The 21928-nt window shown below is 40.2% G+C and overlaps 1 protein-coding gene across 1 annotated transcript in view; it reads right to left on the minus strand.

The window, feature by feature from the left end:
- Nucleotides 1-21928, minus strand: part of LOC308689607 (protein NLRC3-like) — a gene marked incomplete at both ends in the record, with an annotated part of 270187 nt that overhangs the window by 235524 nt on the left and 12735 nt on the right. The gene's annotated exons all lie outside the window — the stretch shown is intronic.

Genomic DNA, 21928 nt, shown 5'->3' on the forward strand with positions numbered 1-21928 from the left:
CAAAGTCTGGCTCTATCCTCTTCGTCTTATACAAAAGCAGCTCGGTTGGAGAGAGAAATCAGCATAAGCGCATTTTACAACACTGAAGAAATAATGGCCTGTGGGAGGCAGAGAGGATATGCAATGACCTGTCTGAAAGAACATTAGTAAATGTTGTCAGTAACATCAAAGAGAGGCTGCGCTCATTTCAGAGCTCTTTTAACATTTACAAAACACTGCTCCTAAAAGCAGTTGGCAGGGTTTTGCCGGCTATTCGAGGAGGGGAAATGAAGGAGAAGTCACTGGAAGACATCCTAAAGATCCACAGGAGCTCCCCTTTTAATTCTAGCATGCTTAACCAGTGGTTAAATGATGCAAAGTCTGAACTTCAATGTGTTGGTGTAAGAACTCAAGATGTGAAGACCATCAAAATTTAAGACTCAGGCCCCGTTTACATATGCATGGTTATTTTGAAGAACGGAGACATTTCCCTTAATTTATGCCCTTAGTTTACACGCAAACAGAGAATTCGCCTCTGAAAATGACTCGTTCTAAAACGTTTTCACGCTATGATATTTGAGTTACCTGTGTTTTTCAATCCATGCCAGGTATTTCCATAATAATAGATTATATTTATAATGTAATGCTAATCTATATAGAATCGTTGTGCAGAACACTATCCAATAGTATATTTTCTGTCTGATTTTTTATCTGAAGCCAAATTAGATCACAGAAAATTATTTAAAATACTCGATTTGCTTTATAAAGTAAGTTTATAAGCACAAACATGGTTTTAATCTCATAAATTGTCGTGTATTGATGGTGTGCTAAGCTAACATGCTAGCTAGCCATAGGTGCACCTGCCACCTAGAAGTTATATTTTTATTATTTTTTGAATGCTTACTGAAATGTTTCTTTATTCAAGAAATGCATTTGATACAGTTTAAAATGTAAGGGTGAACTTTGAGAAAAGAAATTAGTGACTGAAACCATATGAATAGCCTGTGAATAGCCAGTCGTTAGTAACTATAATGCAGACAAAAGAAATGCATATTTACAGCCATAACCAGGCTGGAGAGGTGTGAATGTGTGCATGGGGAGACTGAGACTGAATGGGGCTCGTTTGCACCACAAAACAATAAAGACAATATACTGGATAGATGGTTAGAAGATGGCAATAAACATCAGTAGCATTTTAGCATCAAATCAAAATAAAGTCACATGACATGGTCTTGAAAAACATTTCACTAAATACAGAGTTTTGGACTTATTATCTTAAGATTTTAAACATAAAATGTTTAGACATGTGGCATTAGCTGTAGTGCATTTCTAGATTGCTCCAGTGCCAACTTTTTGTCATTATGACAATAATTAATTCTACATTTACAATAAACTGCCAGGTGTCAGCTTTCAAATGAGATCATACTTGTGCTTTTAGTACAAAGGGTTCATGAACTGTATCTGTTTCAGTTTGGGTATGTCATTTCTTGGGATTTTTCAAAAGTGGGGTTACAGCTTAACAGGTTAACGTAGCCTCAGACCGTCTTAACACTATCCTCCTTGATCCTTGATATTGTGATGTGCTTGACTTAGTATGAAGTATGAAGACCCATATCTTTCAATCCTGAAGGAGTTTCTGAAGTTTAAAGAGCTACAGACTTGGTTTCTGTGGCATCTGTCAAAAAGTGGTTCAACGATCCTGATGTCATCTCAAAGATGAGAGAAGACATATCTCATTCCAGAAGTTTTTTAGAGGGCAATAAAAAACGAAAAGAGAATCCTCTTCATTATTTCTGCCATCTCTGATCCATCCAGTCTAGGCTCCTCCATCTATCTGTATGAAAAAGGAAAGTTGACACTGAAAGTGAAAAATGTCATGTACCAAGGTGTGTCCCTGAAACTGCAGAAGTCTCCAACTGGAGAAACAATGCAGTACAGAGTAGAGTATAAGGAGGTAAAAGCTGGTGTAAGGACCACCCATTGGCCCAATGACGGAGTCCAAAGGCCTGCGTGAAGGGATAATGCGTGTATGTCTTTTCAGCGCTCCAGTGAAGTTCACTTAATTTATTAATTTATTAGAATTTTAGTTTCAATATTACTTTAGCTCTTTGCTTAATCTGACTCCAATTTCAAATGATAATCAAATTTATATCTTGTTTCTTATTAGAAAATAGTCATAATAGAAATTATGAATTAATTTAGATCTTTGATTATTCTGAGTATCTCATAATTAAAAATATAAAGTACAAAGTTCCAAATAAAATATTTTTTTCTCGTTTCTACCTCTGATAGTAGCACCTCCACACTTTCTGTAAAGTTTAGTTTCTTGCCGCTTGCTTTAGCCATTTTCTTACTGCTTTCTTTTGCCAAAGTGGACTCATTACCATATTTAAATTGCCCTAATTAAGGGAGGAGACTGGGTGGGGCGTTGTGCTCGTGCATGTGCGCTCAATTTTACGTTAATTGGGATGTACAAAGAGAATATGCGTGGGATCCTTCGTACGCAGAGATTCATACATCTGATTTTTTTTGTGCGTACGCACATTTACAGCTTTGTCCGTACTGTAACGGTGGCAGCCCCAAATCAAATTTGACTCAATAAATTTAAATTGTTCGGGCGCCAGACAAGTAAAACTTGTCAAGTAAAAAAAAAAAAATAATGAAGTTCAATTTCCCCGAAGATAACTCAAACCACTGTTCCACAAAAAACGAAAATAAATTCCTTCAAATACCCACAATAATGTAAAATAGGGCTTAAATGACACACAGTCAGAGATTGAAGGGTTTGGTCAAAAATATATATATATTTTTAAGAAAACATTTTGCAAAAAAAAATAAAATAAAATAAACTACACAAAGTTACATTTTCACAGAGTTTGTATTTTTTCTTTACCTCACATGACAAATAACAAAAGATTTAAGGCAAACAGACAGTAAGTAGGTTGCTGTTCAAGTTCAGTTCAAGATTTCACAAACAACAACAAAATCACGATAGTCCTTGATTCACCATCATGTCTTAAAGTTCGTTCTTTTTTTTCAAACTCAGTTTGTGTTCAATTTTCAACCAAAATAAAGAAATGAAAGAAAAAAAACACAAAGAAAAATAAATACTTCAAACGAGTGTTTGTGTATGGGTGTGTGCGTGTACAATGAGTGTGTGTGTGTGTGTGTGTGTGTGTGTGGTGGTGGCTGCGTGAAGCAGTCTGTGTAGCAGCCGCAAATCCTGGGCCGGGGAAAGAGTTTGGAGACTTGGCGTGAGTTTGGAAACTTGGCGTAAGGTTAAAAGATGATGGACATCACCACTAGTACCTGAGGCAGGCGAACGAACCAGGCTGGATTGTGTTGCACCAGGCTGGCGAACGAACCATGCAGTAGAGCTCAATTTCTCCGTCACTTTGGCGATCGCACCCAGTCAGCGCATGCACAGAGATTCAAGCAAAGAAAAGTACGACCTTCAGCTTCAGGTAGCGTGTGTCCCACTCCGATAACAACCTACACGTTTGTTTTGTTTTTACTCGCGCCTCCTCTTCCGTTTCTAGCTCTCTTTTATATTAAATTTCCTCATTGGTTTCCGCCCATTAGAAAAAATGAAAAGCTGATATGGATTTCTTCCATATCGCTACACTCTCCCTCCCTGGAGAAGACAACCTATGGTTGTGGAAATGTGAATCATAATTAAAATCCAATGAATTCCTCTTCATCAGAAGATTCATTGAATATCTGGCGGAGCCTTTTTTTCTCTTGGCATTCCAGCTCTTCAGCCGTGGGAAAGCATGGTTTCAGGTTGCACACATGCACGATGCGAACATCTTCGCCAGTGGACTCTAGCGCTATTCGATAGTTCAATGGACCCACCTGCTTTACGACACGGTAAGGGCCTTTCCATTTTTGAGCCAATTTGTGACCCGTCACGGAAACCAAGGACACAAGTCGGCAGCACAACTTTCGAGAAAAATGAGAAAGAAGCGGGTTTTTTTCAAAATTGGTGATTTTCGTTTTTTTGCAGAATCTGTAAGTTGAGATCACGAAGAAGCCTCTCCATGTTTGAGATAGCAGTATTGGTATATTTAAAAGCGTACATTTTGATGTTGAAATCGCCTTGTTTTTCGGAGATTCTAGCACGCAGTAGGGGGCGTGTCATTGTCGGTGTGTATTTCCATACTGAATTGCCGGCGTGGCTACTTATTATGCAGCACTCGGGCCGGCTCTATCTGATTTCAAAATTCAATGAAGATGGACGCCAATAACATTACGATGTCCAGCAATCGATTTAAATAGTAGCTTACATGGGGTTTAATTTGTCGTTTAATGAGATGTAGCCTAATACATGTTGTTAGTGTGAACACATAGATCCGCCGATGTAGACAACGTGCATATGAATGGTACAGTGGTAGAGTGTTCGCCAGCCGTGTCAGAGGTTGAGAGTTCGAATCCGCCCTTGAATAAGTTTTTTTTTTTCTCGTATAGTTTTTTTTCTCTCTTCAAAACGATTATGTTCATCAGTGGTTGTATATCAAGCAGGGACATGCAAACGTTTTAATTATTTTGTTATTTCAACAGAACAAATTGAGAGTATCCGCAACGGATTGAAGCGCGCATGGAGTGAATACAATGCTGTGTGCGCGCGAGCCACACGAGTAAACACTGTATCTGCGCCACTGATCGCAGCAGCAACGAGCACTTTGATCACTTGATAAAAAAAAAAAACACATTTCAGCGCTAGTATCTTATTTAAAAAACGAACTAAATGAATGCTCTGCCAGTTAACTGGAGATGTTTTATTTAGAGAATTTGTAGAATTGGTACATTCAGGGGGAGGGGGAGACGGGGGAGCTTTACAGGGGGTATGACTTATCTAAATGAGATGTAAATGAGCCCTATTGTCATTCCCAGAAGCGTGAGAACTTGCCAATCTTTAGAGGCAGATTTCTACCATTTCAGTTTTTTTGAGTGCCTACCTTCAAATGGCCACAACTTCTCCAAATATTATCAGATTTCCATGTGTTATACATCGTTGGAAAGCTTGAATACTACACTTTCAGAATATGTGAATAACTCAAAATGCCCCAGAACCGACTTCTGTCCCTACTTTCCGTGACTGGTCACATTTTGCAGTGAAGTGGTGTTGTGCACTAGACTGGGTAAAGGTTCTCATCCACACACGATCCTTTTCCTTGTATGTGACATCTCGTCTTCTTTTATTATAATTCCGAAGCTGTCTCTTTTGTGCTTTTTTACAGCATTCCATGGCTTTAGTCTGAAGCTCAGTTAGGTGGTGGACTGTATCGTAGGATGTGCAGTCTGGAGTTAGATTCTTGCCATGTAACACCTTGTCCATGGGACTTTGCAGTTTCCTCCCCAAATGAAGCTCTGCAGGGGTCATCCCAATCGTTTCCTGGACAGCTGAATTAATAGCGAAACGGAGTTCCGGTAAGTATTGGTCCCATTTTCTGTGATTGTTGTCCACATAGGCAGAAATCATGCATTTGAGTGTACGATTAACCCTCTCTGTCATATTTGTTTGTGGATGGTATGATGTTGTCAATTTAGGTTTGATACTCCACTTTTGACAGAGTTCTCTGAACAGTGATGACACAAATTGTGTACCTCTATCCGACAGAATGAAGTCTGGCACCCCCCAACGGGTTAGAATTTCCTTCCGAAGAAGTAATGCAACAGTCTCAGCTTTAGCGTTGCACATGGGGAAAAATTCCACCCACCGGGAGTAGTAATCTACAAAGACTAAGAGGTACTCATTTTGCTGTGTGCTGCGTGGCATTGGCCCCATAATGTCCACTCCAAGCATCTCGTTGGGACGGGTTGTGGTGACTTGTTGTAGTTTGCCCACAGGTTTCTGATTTTCTCCCTTAAGAGTCTGGCATTTGACACATTTTTTAACGTGGTGTTTTATGTCAGTCCACCTTCCAGGCCAGAATGCAACATCATGGATACGCTTGTAGGTCTTATAAATACCTACATGACCGCTCCAAGGATTAGAGTGGTAGTGGTGTAGAATGGACGACACAAGGCTGGTAGGAATGTAGACTCTGTATTGACCTTGATTGTTCGGCAGGTGAGTTTTGTTTCCACTATCTCATACTGATCTTTAAAAGAGGAATCATTTTCTGCAAGTACTTTAAGTGTGTTGGTGATGACAGGGTCTTTGTGCTGTTCCTCCCAGATCGTGGCTGGAGATATCGGAAACTCAGCATTCTCCTATTGGTGTTGGCGTTGGCTGGTGTACAGGTTACAACTGGTGCGAATCCGAGACAGAGCATCATGTGCCATATTTAGTTTTCCTTTGCGATATTCAATGATAAAATCAAATCTCTGAAGTCGCAAGGCCCACCGGATGAGGCGACTCGTGGTTTTTGTGGAAGACATTACCCATTGTAACACTGAGTGGTCTGTGATGACAGTGAACAGTTTGTGCTCTAGGTAGTGCTGCCATTTTTCCAGGGCCCAAATTACAGCCAAACACTCTTTTTCGGTGGCTGTGTAATTGGTCTCTGCTTTGTTCAGGGTTCTGCTGGCATAAGCAATAACTTGTTCCAATCCCTGTTCCTTGCGCTGGGTCAGCACAGCACCCAAACCAGTGTTACTGGCATCCGTGTAGACAGTAAAAGGTAGTTGAAGGTCAGGATGGCCAAGAATGGGTGGAGAGGTAAGACAGCATTTTAAATGTTCAAAGGCTTGCTGGCATTGTTGTGACCAGAGGAATGAACACCCCTTGTTTTTCAGTGCATTGATGGGTTCAGCGATCCGGGAGAAGTTTGGTACAAACCGGTGGTACCACCCGGCTAACCCCAGGAAGCGCTGGACCTCCTTGATGTTGGTGGGCACAGGGTATTCCCGTATAGCCTCCACTTTACTTGGGTCTGCAGCTATGCCTTGGACGCTGACAACATGTCCCAGAAAAGTTATTTTCTGAAGACAGAACTTGCTTTTTTTAAGTCAATTGTGAGGCCAGCCATTTGCAGCTTGTGAAGAACAGCCTGGAGGTCGGAGAAGTGCTGGGCTACAGATGGTGAGTAAATAATTATGTCGTCAATGTAGACAAAGCAGATGTTTCCACGCAATTCTCCTAGAACATTCTCCTTTAGTCTTTGGAAGGTTGCTGGGGCATTTTTTAACCCAAACGGCATAACGTTAAACTGAAACAGTCCTGATGAAGTTGTGAAAGCAGTTTTTGGTTTACTTTCCTGATCCATGTTTACCTGCCAGTAGCCACTGTTAACCCTCTGGAGTCTGAGCGGTTTTCTGGGCCCTTGAGATGTTCTGACATGCCCTGACATTTGTGCTTTTTTCAGTTGCTTATAAACATATTAATGGCAAAGGTGTAAATTCACTCTATAAAGCACAAACAGGGCTACCATAATATGTGAGCCACGTGTATGTACATGTTTTAATTTTTGAGAGAATAATGTTTATGCGTGGATATTGAAAAAACTAAAAACTAAAATTTCTGAAATAAGGCCACAAAACACATAGTAAATATGTGTCAATAAGACTTTTGACCAATGGATGTCGTCGCCTATAGTTTTTTCTTCAAAATTATGTGAAAATAGTCTTGCTTTATCGTTCAAATAAAACCATACATTGATTTAAATTGATGTAAAACAGGTTTTGCTTGGAAAGCCAATATGCGAGGGGGCGTGAACGAGGAGTGGTTTTCACCTGAATTACCACCCACTCTGCATAATGATGAGCCATTCACACAGGTGTGAAACTGGCTGAGCCACAATGCTTGGACAAAAGATATTTAGAAGAAGACTTATATTGACCATTTAAGATTTTGCTTACATCTATCTTGTACATATGTTGTGCTATTTTATTAAAAAGGTTACAATTACAACAATAATTACAATTTCAACAATATTTCAAGTGTACTCTTTCTTTGTAAAAAAAAAAGAAAGATTATAGGCCTACATTTTATCTATGTATTCATTACTTTGAATATAGCCAACATTGGAACAGCTAACATCTTAGTTGATGACTTTATTTTTGACAAAAATATTAGGCTATTTTATATATAGAAATTGCTAAACAAAAGCTTATTTGACGAGGCAGTATATTCTACAGTAAGAACTGTACCCAAATCTACTAAACAAAATGTTGTCTTTCATATTTCGCCTGACTGTAAAGTTGTTTTCATGAAATATTAGGGCATATAAATGTTAATTTGCAGTTTACGTTGCTTATACAAATAGCCAACATTTTATTTCAACATATTTCAGTCGATTTTTACTCATCTCAGTATAGCAATACAGTTTGCTAAAACATCATCATTCGTTGACGATAGGCTTATTTACTTTAAATCCAGGAAAGTTGTTAATGAAAAAATTATTAAAATTAAGATACAATTGATACAAAACGAAATTCGTTTTAAAGAAAGGATTTGTACTTTCTGTTTTGAGGTCTCTGTGAAAGTTTGAAAGTCTTTTAGTGTTTTTTTTTAGAGCTCGCGTCCATAATGGAGAAAAAAACAGAGCGCATGCCGTTCATTCGTCAATAAACAGAAACCCGAGAAGGAAAAACTTACTAGTATTCCTCAGCTCCTATTCCTCGTATTCCTCATTATTCCTCACAGCGCTGCAAGACGGTGTAAGCAAGTAATGTTCTGAATAAACTTGTGTTTTGGTTTTCTCGAGCTGATGGGGGCGTTCACAGGATTGCGCGGATTACCTCAGCCATTTGCGTTTGAATAGCGTGCGCTCTCCGTGGGCGGAGTCACATTACATTTGAATTAGCTCTAATTAGGTCGACTGGAATCGCTCTCTTTTAATACAGATTTCACAAGATGAGAATATTTGTTTTTTATATAAATTACTTCATTTAAAAGAAGAGATTTCAAGCTTCATAAAGACATATATCACGTGTATGTGTGAGAAGTATTCACTGAGTTATGGTTCATTTTCGGACGCGTTTCAGAATGGACTACACGGACAGAGAGAAGGCAGAACTCGCTTCGTGTTTATTTTTCTTTATTTGTCGAAAAGCACAACACTATGTTTTTATTGTGAGTATACACAAAAATAATACACATTTAACAGAATCGATTGATGTATGGAACTCCTATGGAAAATCAAAGTCAACAGAGTATTCATGAGTTTCTTTTACACTGATAAAAAAAAGCAAGCTGGTATCGCCGGCGATACCGTCGACCTCAGGGGGTTAGGGTCAATGGTGGAAAAGATGGCCGCTCCAGATAGTGACTCCAAGATCTCAGTGATGTTGGGTAATGGGTAAGCATCATTCTCTGTAATGGCATTAACTTTTCTGTAGTCCACACAAAACCTAAGGCTTCCGTCTTTTTTAGGGACCAAGACGACAGGTGAGGCCCATCCAGAGTGTGATGGTTCTAAGATACCGGCAGTCAACATCTCTTCCAGTTGCTCTGTAATGACAGCTTGTTTGGCAGGTGTTGTGCGGTACGGTCTTTGTTTTATAGGTACTTGGTGGGTAGTATATATGTGATGCTGTGTAACTTCAGTACGTCCCGGACGAAGGGTACAAACTTGAGGGTTTGACTCGAGGATCTGGTCTTAGCTGTTGCTTGCCTTCCGGAGGTAAGTGGGCATCCTGTACAGCAGTGTCAATTAGTGTCTTTTCATCCAGGTAGGCTGGTTGAAACACGTTAAGTTGAGGAGGAGGAACAGAAGTAAGTAAGGAGAGGCTGTTGGGATTTTTATTTCCCATCTTTCCCCTTGGATGTAGGGAGCTGATAACTGGTACACTGTGCAATGCATAAGGACAACCGCAGGTATGGTGAATACTTTTTGATGTAGGGTGATTGGCATGTTTATCCAACCTAAAGGAATTTCTGCTTCCCCATTGGCTAGGTAGAGCGGACCCTGGGTCCATGGATGGAGTTTTTGTGAAGTGAGCTCCTTCCAGAGATTCTCATGTAGAAGGGTGTAGCTAGCACCAGTATCAACAATGGCTTTTCCCTTCCAGGTACCAATGCAAAGTGGTATCACTAATTGTTGTGGAACAACTGCAGTTGGTGGTGGTTTCTTACCAGTTGTTGGTGACTTGTGGGGAAAGGTGGCAGACACAGAGCGATTGCCAGATGGACCAGTACCTTTAGAAGCTGGAAATGTTGTCCGCTTGCTATTGGAGGAAGGGTGTTGGCTGGTGGACTGAGGTGACTGGGACTGAGAAGAGACAAAGTGAGGACAGCTGCCAGGTGAGTGATGGCCTTTACATCGCCAGCATTGCACTAAAGGCTTCTCCGCCGGGCGGTTGGAAATAGGTCTTTGAGGCATGGATAGGGGTTGCTTAGAACTCATACGTTTTTCATATTGCAGTTGTTGTTCGTAGTCTTATTCCAGCTGTTGTCCCAATTTCACAAGTTCGTCAACTGTGTTCACCCGACTGCGAATCTGGCTTGCAAGGTAGGGGTTCATATTTTTCAAAATCATTTTCACCAATTCACTGTCCGTCAAGGTGGGCTTCCACCTTTTGCAGAGAGCTCTGTATGTAAATGCAAAGTCTATAATGCTTTCTCTTTCTCCCTGTGTTCTAGTCCTTACCCTTTCAGCCAGCTCGTCTTCATAATCCTCTGAGAGGAAAGCAGAGAGGAAAGCAGCTTCAAACTCTTCCCACGTGGTTATTGAGGATCGTGCAACTTCCCACCAGTCCCGGGCAGTACCGTAAAGAACAGTGCGGAAAGTGGCCAGGATGTCAGCATTAGTAAGAGGATGTAACGCCAAGAAATCCTGACATTGAGTTAGATAGAGCAAGGGGTCGACATCATCTGACTGTCTCCCAAAAGTAGGAAATGTAATCTTAAGATGATCACTCTTTACAACAGGAGCAGAAAGCATTGGAGGTGTCACTGGTGATGTAGGTGAAACTGCAGTGGTCAGAGGCAATGGAGCAGTAACTGGTGATACTGCAGATGAAACTGGACTGGTCAGAGGTAAGGGTGAGTAATCTCTTGTCTGCAGGTCAGTCAGTTGTTTCTCTTGTTTTTCGAGTCTTTTCTCAAGTTCAGTTTGTAAGCTTTTTACAGCTGCACTCAGTGTGTTGGTGGTTTGGGTGCACTGGGTGAGCTCTGTAGACAGCTGGTCATAATTTCTTTGATGGGTTACCAGGTAGGTTTTGATGTCTTGCTGAAGCTCCACTTGAAGTTGGTCAATCATGAACCGCACTTCAGACACATATGTAGTCTTAGCTTGGTGAAGTTCATCAGAAATCATAACTTTAAGTGATTTAGTGAGTTGATCAGTCTCTTCCTTCACATGCTTCTTACTTTCAGAAATGTGGGTGAGCACTTCTTGTTGGTTTTGCTTGAGTTTATCAGCAAGGTTAGAAATCAGGCTGTCGTGATGTGCAGACATGGTTTTAAGTTCTTTGGCAAGTTCACCAATGGTTTTCTCATGGGTTTGCATATGTTGTGTCAACATGTCCCAGTTTCCTTTAACTTGAGTGAGTTGATGCATTCCTGTTCCAGGAGTTGATAGGATGCCAGGCAAGTCCTGCTGTGCCACTGAAGATAAAGATGAAGGCTCAGGTGATGTACATATCTGCATGGAGTCGCCATTCGGTTCCTGCTCCCAGGTGAAGGGTTGAACAGGAGTACTGCCAGCTAGTGGTGAAGTTGCAAACCTCACATGGGTTCCTCGGAAGTCAGTGGTGCTGGCTTGAGTAGGAGTGAAGTGGAGAGGAGCACGAAAGAGTCCAGGTGAAGAAAGTATAGGACAGGGTGCTGGAGGCCAGACTGGGGTAGCAACATCTGGTGCCGGTGGTTCCATCTCCACAAAAGTGGATGGAGAGAGAGGAGTGGCAGCCATGTTGATTGTCAGTGTATGTATAGTTAATGTAAAAATGTAGTGACATGCAAGTTGAGTGCGGAAAAAGAAAACAATGTATAAATGTTTGAAAAATAAATTGCAACAGAATACTCTAACAGTTCATTGTGGAATGTCTGTCCAATTGTCCAATTCACACTACAATTCACTTAATTTCACAAATCAATAATTAGATTTCAAATAACAAAATTATTGTTTCCACAGTTTTCACATTATCGGATCAATCAGTTTGACAGCATTTCAACTAAGGAGTAACACGAGTATATATTTAACAATGTGCAAGTTCACAAACAAGTAGTATTTCCCCACAAAACCTTTCAGAGGAAAAAAAAATAGTTTCAGTTCAGTATATATATACCTGTCATGTTTTGGGTTTGTTCTTTTCATGTTTCTGTGTCATGTCTTGTTTCCATGTCTGTCATGTGATTCCCTGTTTGTCATGTGATCCTGCCATGTCTTGTCATTGGTTAATTGTCTGATCATTGTTCACAGGTGTCCCTTGTCTTGTCATCAGTCTGTGTATTTAAGCCCTCATGTTTGCCATGTGTCTTGGTCAAGTATTGTTTCCTGTAGTCTGCTGTTGTGCAATGTTCATGTTAATGCTTTGGTTTTTGTTTTCATGCAACGCCATGTTTTTGTTTCATGTTTTATTTTAGTTACAATAAACTGCACTTAGGTTCTCATCTTTCAACTTGCCTCCAGTGGATCTCTTATTACAGAATACTTGACCTACCATGAACCCAGCAGCTGCACTCCTAAATCTACGCCAGGGGAATCTTCCCATTGAATCGTATGTGGCAGAATTTTGTGAACTCTCTCACCTGGTGGACTTTAATGATGTGGCGCTCAAAGACATTTTTAGGGTAGGTTTGAATGAGCCTGTTTGCTTCCAGCTACCTGGGGGAAAAATTCATTGGTCTCTGGCACAATACATGGACTATGCCCTATTATTGAGCGGTTCCTCATTTACTGTGGGTTTTGAGGAGAAGCCCCACAAACCCACAGTATCTGCCAAGCCTGAGCCACTTCACATCATGCCTACCAAGCCTGAGCCACTTCACGTCATAACTGCCAAGCCTGAGCCACTTCACGTCATGCCTGCCAAGCCTGAGCCACTTCACGTCATGCCTGCCAAGCCTGAACCACTTCACGTCATGCCTGCCAAGCCTGAGTCTCTTCACGTCATGTCTGCCAAGCCTGAATCTCTTCATGTCATGTCTGCCAAGCCTGAATCTCTTCACGTCATGTCTGCCATGTCTGGGTCTCTTCACGTCATGCCTGCCAAGTCTGAGTCTGTTCACGCCACGTCTGCCGAGCCAGAGCCTATTCACGTCACGTCTGCCGAGCCAGAGCCTGTTCACGTCACGTCTGCCGAGCTAGAGCCTGTTCACATCACGACTGCTGAGACTTTTCACGTCATTTCTGTTCTTGAGCCGTTGTCTGTTCCAGCCCCTTAACCCCATAGCTGTCCCCAAGAAATTTTTTTTGGGGGGGGGGGGGCAGTAGGGTCCTTGATAGGACCATGGAGGCCGCGCCGCCATGGTCTCCTGAACTGTCTGGTCCACCCTGGCCACCTGAACTGTCTGGTCCACCCTGGCCACCTGAACTGTCTGGTCCACCTTGGCCACCTGAACTGTCTGGTCCACCCTGGCCACCTGAACTGTCTGGTCCACCTTGGCCACCTGAACTGTCTGGTCCGCCCTGGCCTCCAGCACAGCCGGATCCGCCCTGGCTTCCTGCACTGCCGGATCCGCCCTGGCTTCCTGTACTGCCGGATCCGCCCTGGCTTCCTGCACTGCCGGATCCGCCCACGCCTTGCCACGGCCCAGGTCCGCCCACGCCTTGCCACGGCCCAGGTCCGCCCACGCCTTGCCACGGCCCAGGTCCGCCCACGCCTTGCCACGGCCCAGGTCCGCCCACGCCATGCCACGACCCAGGCCCATCCACGCCATGCCACGTCCCATGTCCTGTCCCCCTGCACGGGCCTGGCCCACCATCCCTCCCCCATGACCTCCTCCACTCCACCACCCTCCTGGTCTTATGTTGTGTTTTGGTTTTGTTGGGCGTCGAGAGACGCCCTTAGAGGGGGAGATTCTGTCACGTTTTGGGTTTGTTCTTTTCATGTTTCTGTGTCATGTCTTGTTTCCATGTCTGTCATGTGATTCCCTGTTTGTCATGTGATCCTGCCATGTCTTGTCATTGGTTAATTGTCTGATCATTGTTCACAGGTGTCCCTTGACTTGTCATCAGTCTGTGTACTTAAGCCCTCATGTTTGCCATGTGTCTTGGTCAAGTATTGTTTCCTGAAGTCTGCTGTTGTGCAATGTTCATGTTAATGCTTTGGTTTTTGTTTTCATGCCACGCCATGTTTTTGTTTCATGTTTTATTTTAGTTACAATAAACTGCACTTGGGTTCTCATCTTTCAACTTGCCTCCAGTGGATCCCTTATTACAATACCACAATTTCACAAACACAAAAATAGACAGTTTCAAGTGACAATAACCACCCTTTAATAAGTAATCCTGTAGGGAAACTCAAATTCAAAGTTCCAAGTCGTCAAGGTTTAAGTTTCAAGTCCCTGTTCGGGTGCCACTTATGTAACGGTGGCAGCCCCAAATCAAATTTGACTCAATAAATTTAAATTGTTCGGGCGCCAGACAAGTAAAACTTGTCAAGTAAAAAAAAATATAATGAAGTTCAATTTCCCCGAAGATAACTCAAACCACTGTTACACAAAAAACGAAAATAAATTCCTTCAAATACCCACAATAATGTAAAATAGGGCTTAAATGACACACAGTCAGAGATTGAAGGGTTTGGTCAAATATATATATATATATATTTAAGAAAACATTTTGCAAAAAAAATAAAATAAAAATAAACTACACAAAGTTAAATTTTCACAGAGTTTGTATTTTTTCTTTACCTCACATGACAAATAACAACAGATTTAAGGCAAACAGACAGTAAGTAGGTTGCTGTTCAAGTTCAGTTCAAGATTTCACAAACAACAACAAAATCACGATAGTCCTTGATTCACCATCATGTCTTAAAGTTCGTTCTTTTTTTCAAACTCAGTTTGTGTTCAATTTTCAACCAAAATAAAGAAATGAAAGAAAAAAAACACAAAGAAAAATAAATACTTCAAACGAGTGTTTGTGTATGGGTGTGTGCGCGTGTACAACGAGTGTGTATGTGTGTGTGTGGTGGTGGCTGCGTGAAGCAGTCTGTGTAGCGGCCGCAAATCCTGGGCCGGGGAAAGAGTTTGGAGACTTGGCGTGAGTTTGGAAACTTGGCGTGAGTTTGGAAACTCTTGGCGTGAGGTTAAAAGATGATGGACATCACCACTAGTACCTGAGGCAGGTGAACGAACCAGGCTGAATTGTGTTGCACCAGGCAGGTGAATGAACCATGCAGTAGAGCTCAATTTCTACGTCACTTTGGCGATCGCACCCAGTCAGCACATGCACAGAGATTCCAGCAAAGAATAATACGACCTTCAGCTTCAGGTAGCGTGTGTCCCACTCCGATAACAACCTACACGTTTGTTTTGTTTTTACTCGCGCCTCCTCTTCCGTTTCTAGCTCTCTTTTATATTAAATTTCCTCATTGGTTTCTGCCCATTAGAAAAAATGAAAAGCTGATATGGATTTCTTCCATATCGCTACAGTACGCAATGTTTTAGTATGAATTCCAGGCAAGTCTTTGTACATAAGGCCCCAGATGTCTTGAAGAGACATCACCCAAAGAGGAGAACAGGATTTTCCTAAGTTCTCAATCTTTCTCATTGTACCAATGACTGCAATGAAATTAAGACCATTATAAATTGAGACTGAACATTTAAATTGATACCAAACATGAAAAGGAAACACAATAGATTCATAAGATACATCATATGTGATATGCAGACATTCTTAGTGAACTTTTGGTGACTTGACTCAGGGGGAGAGGAGGATGCAGAGATAAGGAAGGAGAAACGTTTGGACAAGACAATGTCCTGTGCGATCTTCTTTGCGATCTTGTGTTCAGGGTGCATTTTATTGCTTTATTGCTTTATTGCAGGGTGAGTTTTGTCAGGAAAATCAGTTCTTACACTGGTGCTGAGGAACAGTGCATTGTCATAGACACAGCTGATGAAGACTTTACTCTGATTGGATTGGTGTATGGAAAGCAGTACTCGATCCAGTACAGGATAGAGAGAAAAGTGGGAGTGAGTGAAGCCAACAATGCAGTCAGCCCTTTACCCCTTTCCGGTAACTCATCTACACATTTATATGCATTAATCTTTTTTTCAATGAGATTTGCTACATTCACACAGTCAGTGTTTGGATTGACAACTGTATTTAAATACAGGTTTAACTCTATAACTATTCTACAGCAGATTAAGCCCAACATATACTTAGTTAGTTACATGTACACTGTTACACTTACATAGTTTCTTACACCTGTGGTTTTACAATCCTGGACCTGGGGACGTCCCACCACTGTCAGTCTTATCTGAAATCCTCAGTTCAGTTCATGGAGCCCTCTGCTAATGGGCTAATGATCTGAATCAGGTGTGATAATTAACCCTCTGGGGTCTAAGGTGTTTTTGGGGTCCTTGAGATGTTCTGACATGCCCTGACATTTGTGCTTTTTTCAGTTGCTTATAAACATATTAATGGCAAAAAAAATACATACTATTCAGCACAAACAGGGCTACCGTAATATGTGAGCAATAAGAATGTACATGTCTGCATTTTTGAGAGAATAATGTTTATGCATGGTTTTTGAAAAAACTAAAAACTAAAGTTTCTGAAATAAGGCCATAAAACACATTCTAAATATGTGCCAATAAAACTTTTGTCTAATGGATGTCATCACCTAGTGTTTTTGCTTCAAAATGATGTGAAAATCACCCTGCCTTATCATTCACATAACACAATACATTGATTTGAATTTTGCAAAGCACTTTCTGTTTGGAAAGGCAATATGCGGAGTGGGCGTCAACGATCATGCATATTTAGTGGTTCACACCTTAGGAGACAATGGGGCCTGCATACTTAATTAGCCATTCATTCAGGTGAGTCACTGAGCCACAATAATGCAAGAGCAACAGTTGGAAGCATCTCAATTCTTTTTTATTTTTCCACATATTGTGCTTGCAATTTGGCCTATAATATCCAAGGAAAACATGTCTAGTAATTGTGCAGTTAATTCTCATACTGTATTTTCAGTTTTGGAATATTTATCCTCTCCCCAAATTTGTCACTAATAAAACACAATAAAATTATTTAAAGAAAAGGCTTATATTTACCTTTTAATAATTTGTTTACATCTACCTTGTAAATATTTTTTTTATTAAAAAGGTTACAATTACAACAACAATTCAAGTGTAATCTTTCTTTGTAAAAACTAAAGTATACATTTTATCATACATATTTCAAAGTTAAGGATTTGATTGATTATTTGATTACTTTATTTTTGACAAAACATACTATATTTAACATGAGCAAATATTGGCAAACAAAAGCTTATTTGAGGTGGCAGATATTTTACAGTAAAAATGTATTATCTATCCAAAACTAATCAACGAAATGTTGTCTTTCATATGTCTGTAACATAGGTCTTTCATTTTTATTATAAGAAATATAAATGTTAATTTGCAGTTTAATACGTTGCTTAAACAAATACATTTTATTTCAACATATTTCAGTCGATTTTTACTCAGTATAGCAATACAGTTTGCTAAAACCGAAACATTCATTCACAAACAGAAACGCCTGACTGCAACGTTGTTTTTATGAAATATTAGGGCATATAAATGTTAATTTTCAGTTTAATACGTTGCTTATACAAATAGCCTACATTTTATTTCAACATATTTCTGTCGATTTTTACTCAACTCAGTATAGCAATACAGTTTGCTAAAACATCATCATTCATTCACACAGAGACGCAATTTAAATTTAAACTGTTAAACTTTTGCGAGCTGTGATAAACAGCGCGCATCTCTGCGGCTGCCGTTCATTCATTCACAGAAACGCGATTAACTTGAGAAGGAAAAAAAACTTACTACATATTAGGATCCTCTCTCCTGCAATACCCGCACTCTGAGGTAGATTTTCCATTATTATTATTCCTCACAGCGCTGCCAGATGGTGTAAACAGTAGGCTACAATGATATGATTAAACTTGTGTTTTCTCGAGCTGATATGGGGCGTTCACAGGTTGGATTGCTTGGATTGCCTCAGTAATTTGCGTTTGAATAGCACGCGCTCTCCGTGGGCGGAGTCACATTACCTTTGAATTAGCTCTAATGAGTTCGACTGGAATCGCTCTCTTTTAATACAGATTTCACAAGATGAGAATATTTGTTTTTTATATAAATTACCTCATTTAAAAGAATAGAATTCAAGCTTCATACCTGTGTGTCTGTATGCCTGTTTGACTGAGTATTCGCTGAGTTAGTTCATTTTCGGACGCGTTTCAGAATGGTCTTCACTGACAGAGAGAAGGCAAAACTCGCATCACGTTTATTTTTCTTTATTTGGCAAAAAGCACAACACTTTGTTTTTATTGTGAGTATACACAAAAATAATACACATTTTACAGAATCGATTGATGTATGAAACTTGCTTGTAATATCAAAGTCCACAGAGCAAAATTAATTTCTTTTGAACTGAACTGAAAAAAAGCGAGCTGGTATCGCCGGCGATACCGTCGACCCCAGGGGGTTAAAGGAGAACTCCGGTCAATTTTAACATTGAGCTAACTTTTTTGTAAATTTGGAGTGCTGTCAATACAGAGAACAACGACAAAAATCGGTGTTGCCTACACCGAGTTATCCTCTTTTTAAAATTTGCACCCTGTTGACTTCAATGGGGCAAGTTTTAAACCTGCTTTTAGCCTCTTAACATCCTTGATGTGTCATTACAAGTGCACAGCTAATGTGAGTGATTCCTTCAGAGTGATCACGGGTGAATCTGACTGCAGTAGATGTGAAAGATATGAATAAAAATGATGTTATTTCAGCCAGCACTTATACCTGTATTTTCTTCCTGTTTTCGGTCGAAGCCCATAGTAATCGATTGTCAAGTTCACACGCATAGATCACGCGCGTGAACTCGACAATTGATTACTTTGGACTTCGAACGAAAACAGGTATAATATAATATACCTATAATATAATATACCTAATAATGAATAAACATTATAATATAATATTAAATATTATAACATTATAATATTTTAACAAATATTAAACTAAATGAGCTTATTTAATGGCTACAACACGTAGTAGACCTAGACTCTCTATTTGTACAAATTGCTGCACATTCATTTTATTCTGAATTTTGCACACATAAGTTGAAAGGCATTTGTTTGTGCATGCATAGCAAAACATATCTGCAACATTTATCAAGTTCACTGATAATTATGGGCACATTTTTTAATTATTATCTTAATAAATAATAAAAAACAATAATGAATCATATATAAACTGTTGTTTCGTTTAGAATGTAATGGATCGCAAATAGATCTGAATGAAGAAACGTACAAAACCATAGTAGAAAATGGGCCTCGAGTGTTCCTGCAGAGAGGGAGTTCTCGCTGCAGAATCGGATCAAGACGAAGCAGCGAAGTCGCCTTGCGGAGAACAATTACGCGGCTTATGCGCATTGCAAGTTGTGGAGAGTTCGCAAGTTCGCTTGAGTAAAAACAATAGGCTTCAGATATTCTATGTGGGGAAGGGTGATTGGTTTCACATTTATAGTTTAACAAACCATAGTAAAAACAATTGGCATTGATTGACGCCAATCGGACGTTCATGTTTTTTTTCGTCTATTTGAAAGTTAGGCTAATAAACATGTTGCATTCGGCCTGATTATGTCATTTTTTAAGTTACATAGCCTGCCTCCAGTTTTCCTCAACTTGACTAATTAAGAGGCGATATTTGACCGGCATATCATCAAAATGTCCGGAAAACGAAACCTCTGCTGGTCACTTTGACAGGCACCATTTTTTTCTAGCGGAAACTCTGGCGCCCATACTCCCAGCATTCTAATAACACCTGCTTTGTGGGGTGTGTTTCTTCATGACCTTGCAGATTTGTCCAATAAGACATGGATAGTTGTAATCGCCTTAGGTCTAAAGGCATTTCTCCTACTTCTATTTGTAATGATGGAATATGTGTTGTACTCATCAGCTCATTAGAAGAAACTCTAGGACCTGAAATGGGCATGTCAGTGCTCTTTTATAGGCCTACGGCACAAGGGGGAGTCAAGGACCAAAAGAAATAGACAAACACGAATTAAGTTTTCCTGCAATATATTCAAAGTCATCTGAAGCCATTCCATTGCTTAACGTGAGCGACAGAAGTATATTTACATTGTTAAATTAAAGTTCACAGAAACTCATCTTCCCTGCTCTGCGGCTGTCAATCATTCTCTGTTCAGCGCGCACCTCGCCTGCTACGACAGGATGCACGGTAAAACTCTCTCCAGTGTGACATATTCACGTTTAAATGCTTGATCTGTAGATAAAGTTCTGTGGATTTGCATACAATTACTTTATTTAGTTGGATTTTATTACTGTTTCTAAAAGACTCGCTATCGTGTCTGTTCACACAGCACAAGGACTATGAATCGGCATCAAACGCACAATAACTGGAATTTAATTCTGTGAAGAAACAAATGATCAATAAACTGTTGGACAGATAGACTCTAGGATTTATGCGCTCGACACTTCTTCGCTTTGTGTCATGAACTTTTAAATGCACACTTGTTCAGTGCGCACTGTCTGTGACTCCATGTTGCTTTAAGCACATCATTCTGCACCCGCGATGCGCACACGCCATACGCGTTTTGTGCCGCTCTGTTTTGAAGCGTATTATCATGCTTCATGCGTGTCATATTATCATGGTTTTACAGAAGTCTACAGAAATACAGTCATAAAGTCAAAACTTTATTGCTATTTTACAGTATTTAGTTGCACATGTTGTTTATGCATTTAACTCATGGCCATGAGTAATAGATGTCGTTCCCTCAACATATGAAATCATGGCCACAAAGAAAATATATTGTTCCCTCAACATAGGATCTCAAGGCCACGACTTTACATTGCGTGGTCATGACATAATGATAATGTTACCTCGACAAAATGATCCTGTGGCCATGCCTTATCAAGTTCCCACGAGTTAATATGTTGTGTCAATGACAAAACTAAGTGAACCGAATATGTCCTCTCCTGGTCACTGGGTTTACCAGGTACACACACACACAGGCATTTGTGGTTTATGAGGTCAGTGTTGTTTTTCAGTGGTTTACAGGGACCCACCATCCAGTCAACTTAAAAGTCATGTCAACAATTTTCATTTGATCTACGGAAGATAATTTCACTTCTACAACAGACATGTATTAAATATGAGACTTTTCATAGGCTTATGGGGTCAGGACCAAATTGTGGTATATGGGCACAACAGAGTTTATGAGGTCTGTTTATATACAACATACAACCCTAAGCACTTACTCGTAAGTAGACTTGACAAACATTGCAATGTCTTTACAAACATACTGTTTACTTGGGTGGGTCGCCCAGTTATATTAACAGCTGTATATTTGCTGACCCTTTTTTAAATGTATCCAGCCAAGAGAACGACTCAAACTCAGCTCCTGGACTGGACAGCTGCGACTCACCTGTCTGGAAATTTCTAGGAGGTTTCTAAGTACATTTCTAGTCTAATAGTTTAGCTACATCAAGTTAATTTGATCACAAGGCGAGCTGAACTGAACCCATGTGCAGTTTATTGAAAAAGTGAACAGATACAAAATAAACAAAAGGCTTGACTTGAAATAACATGAACTAAATTTGAAACATAACACTCACCTACAATAGTTATTGGGACAATACTAGATAAAGTAACATGGCAAGCATCAGGCTTAAATACACAAGGACTAAACAAATACACAAATGACTAAACAAGACACACCTGTGATCAATCAATACAATAAACCAATTACACCATAGGACAAATGACAAGGGGAACACATGGCAGGAGCACATAACAAAACCAGGAACATGACAATGGGAAAACTTCAAAATAAAGGTCATGAACATAAAACAAATCCAGACATGATAATCTGATGACCAAATC

Source organism: Scardinius erythrophthalmus (assembly GCF_964197995.2).
Source record: "Scardinius erythrophthalmus genome assembly, chromosome: 4".
NCBI classification, from domain to species: domain Eukaryota; kingdom Metazoa; phylum Chordata; class Actinopteri; order Cypriniformes; family Leuciscidae; genus Scardinius; species Scardinius erythrophthalmus.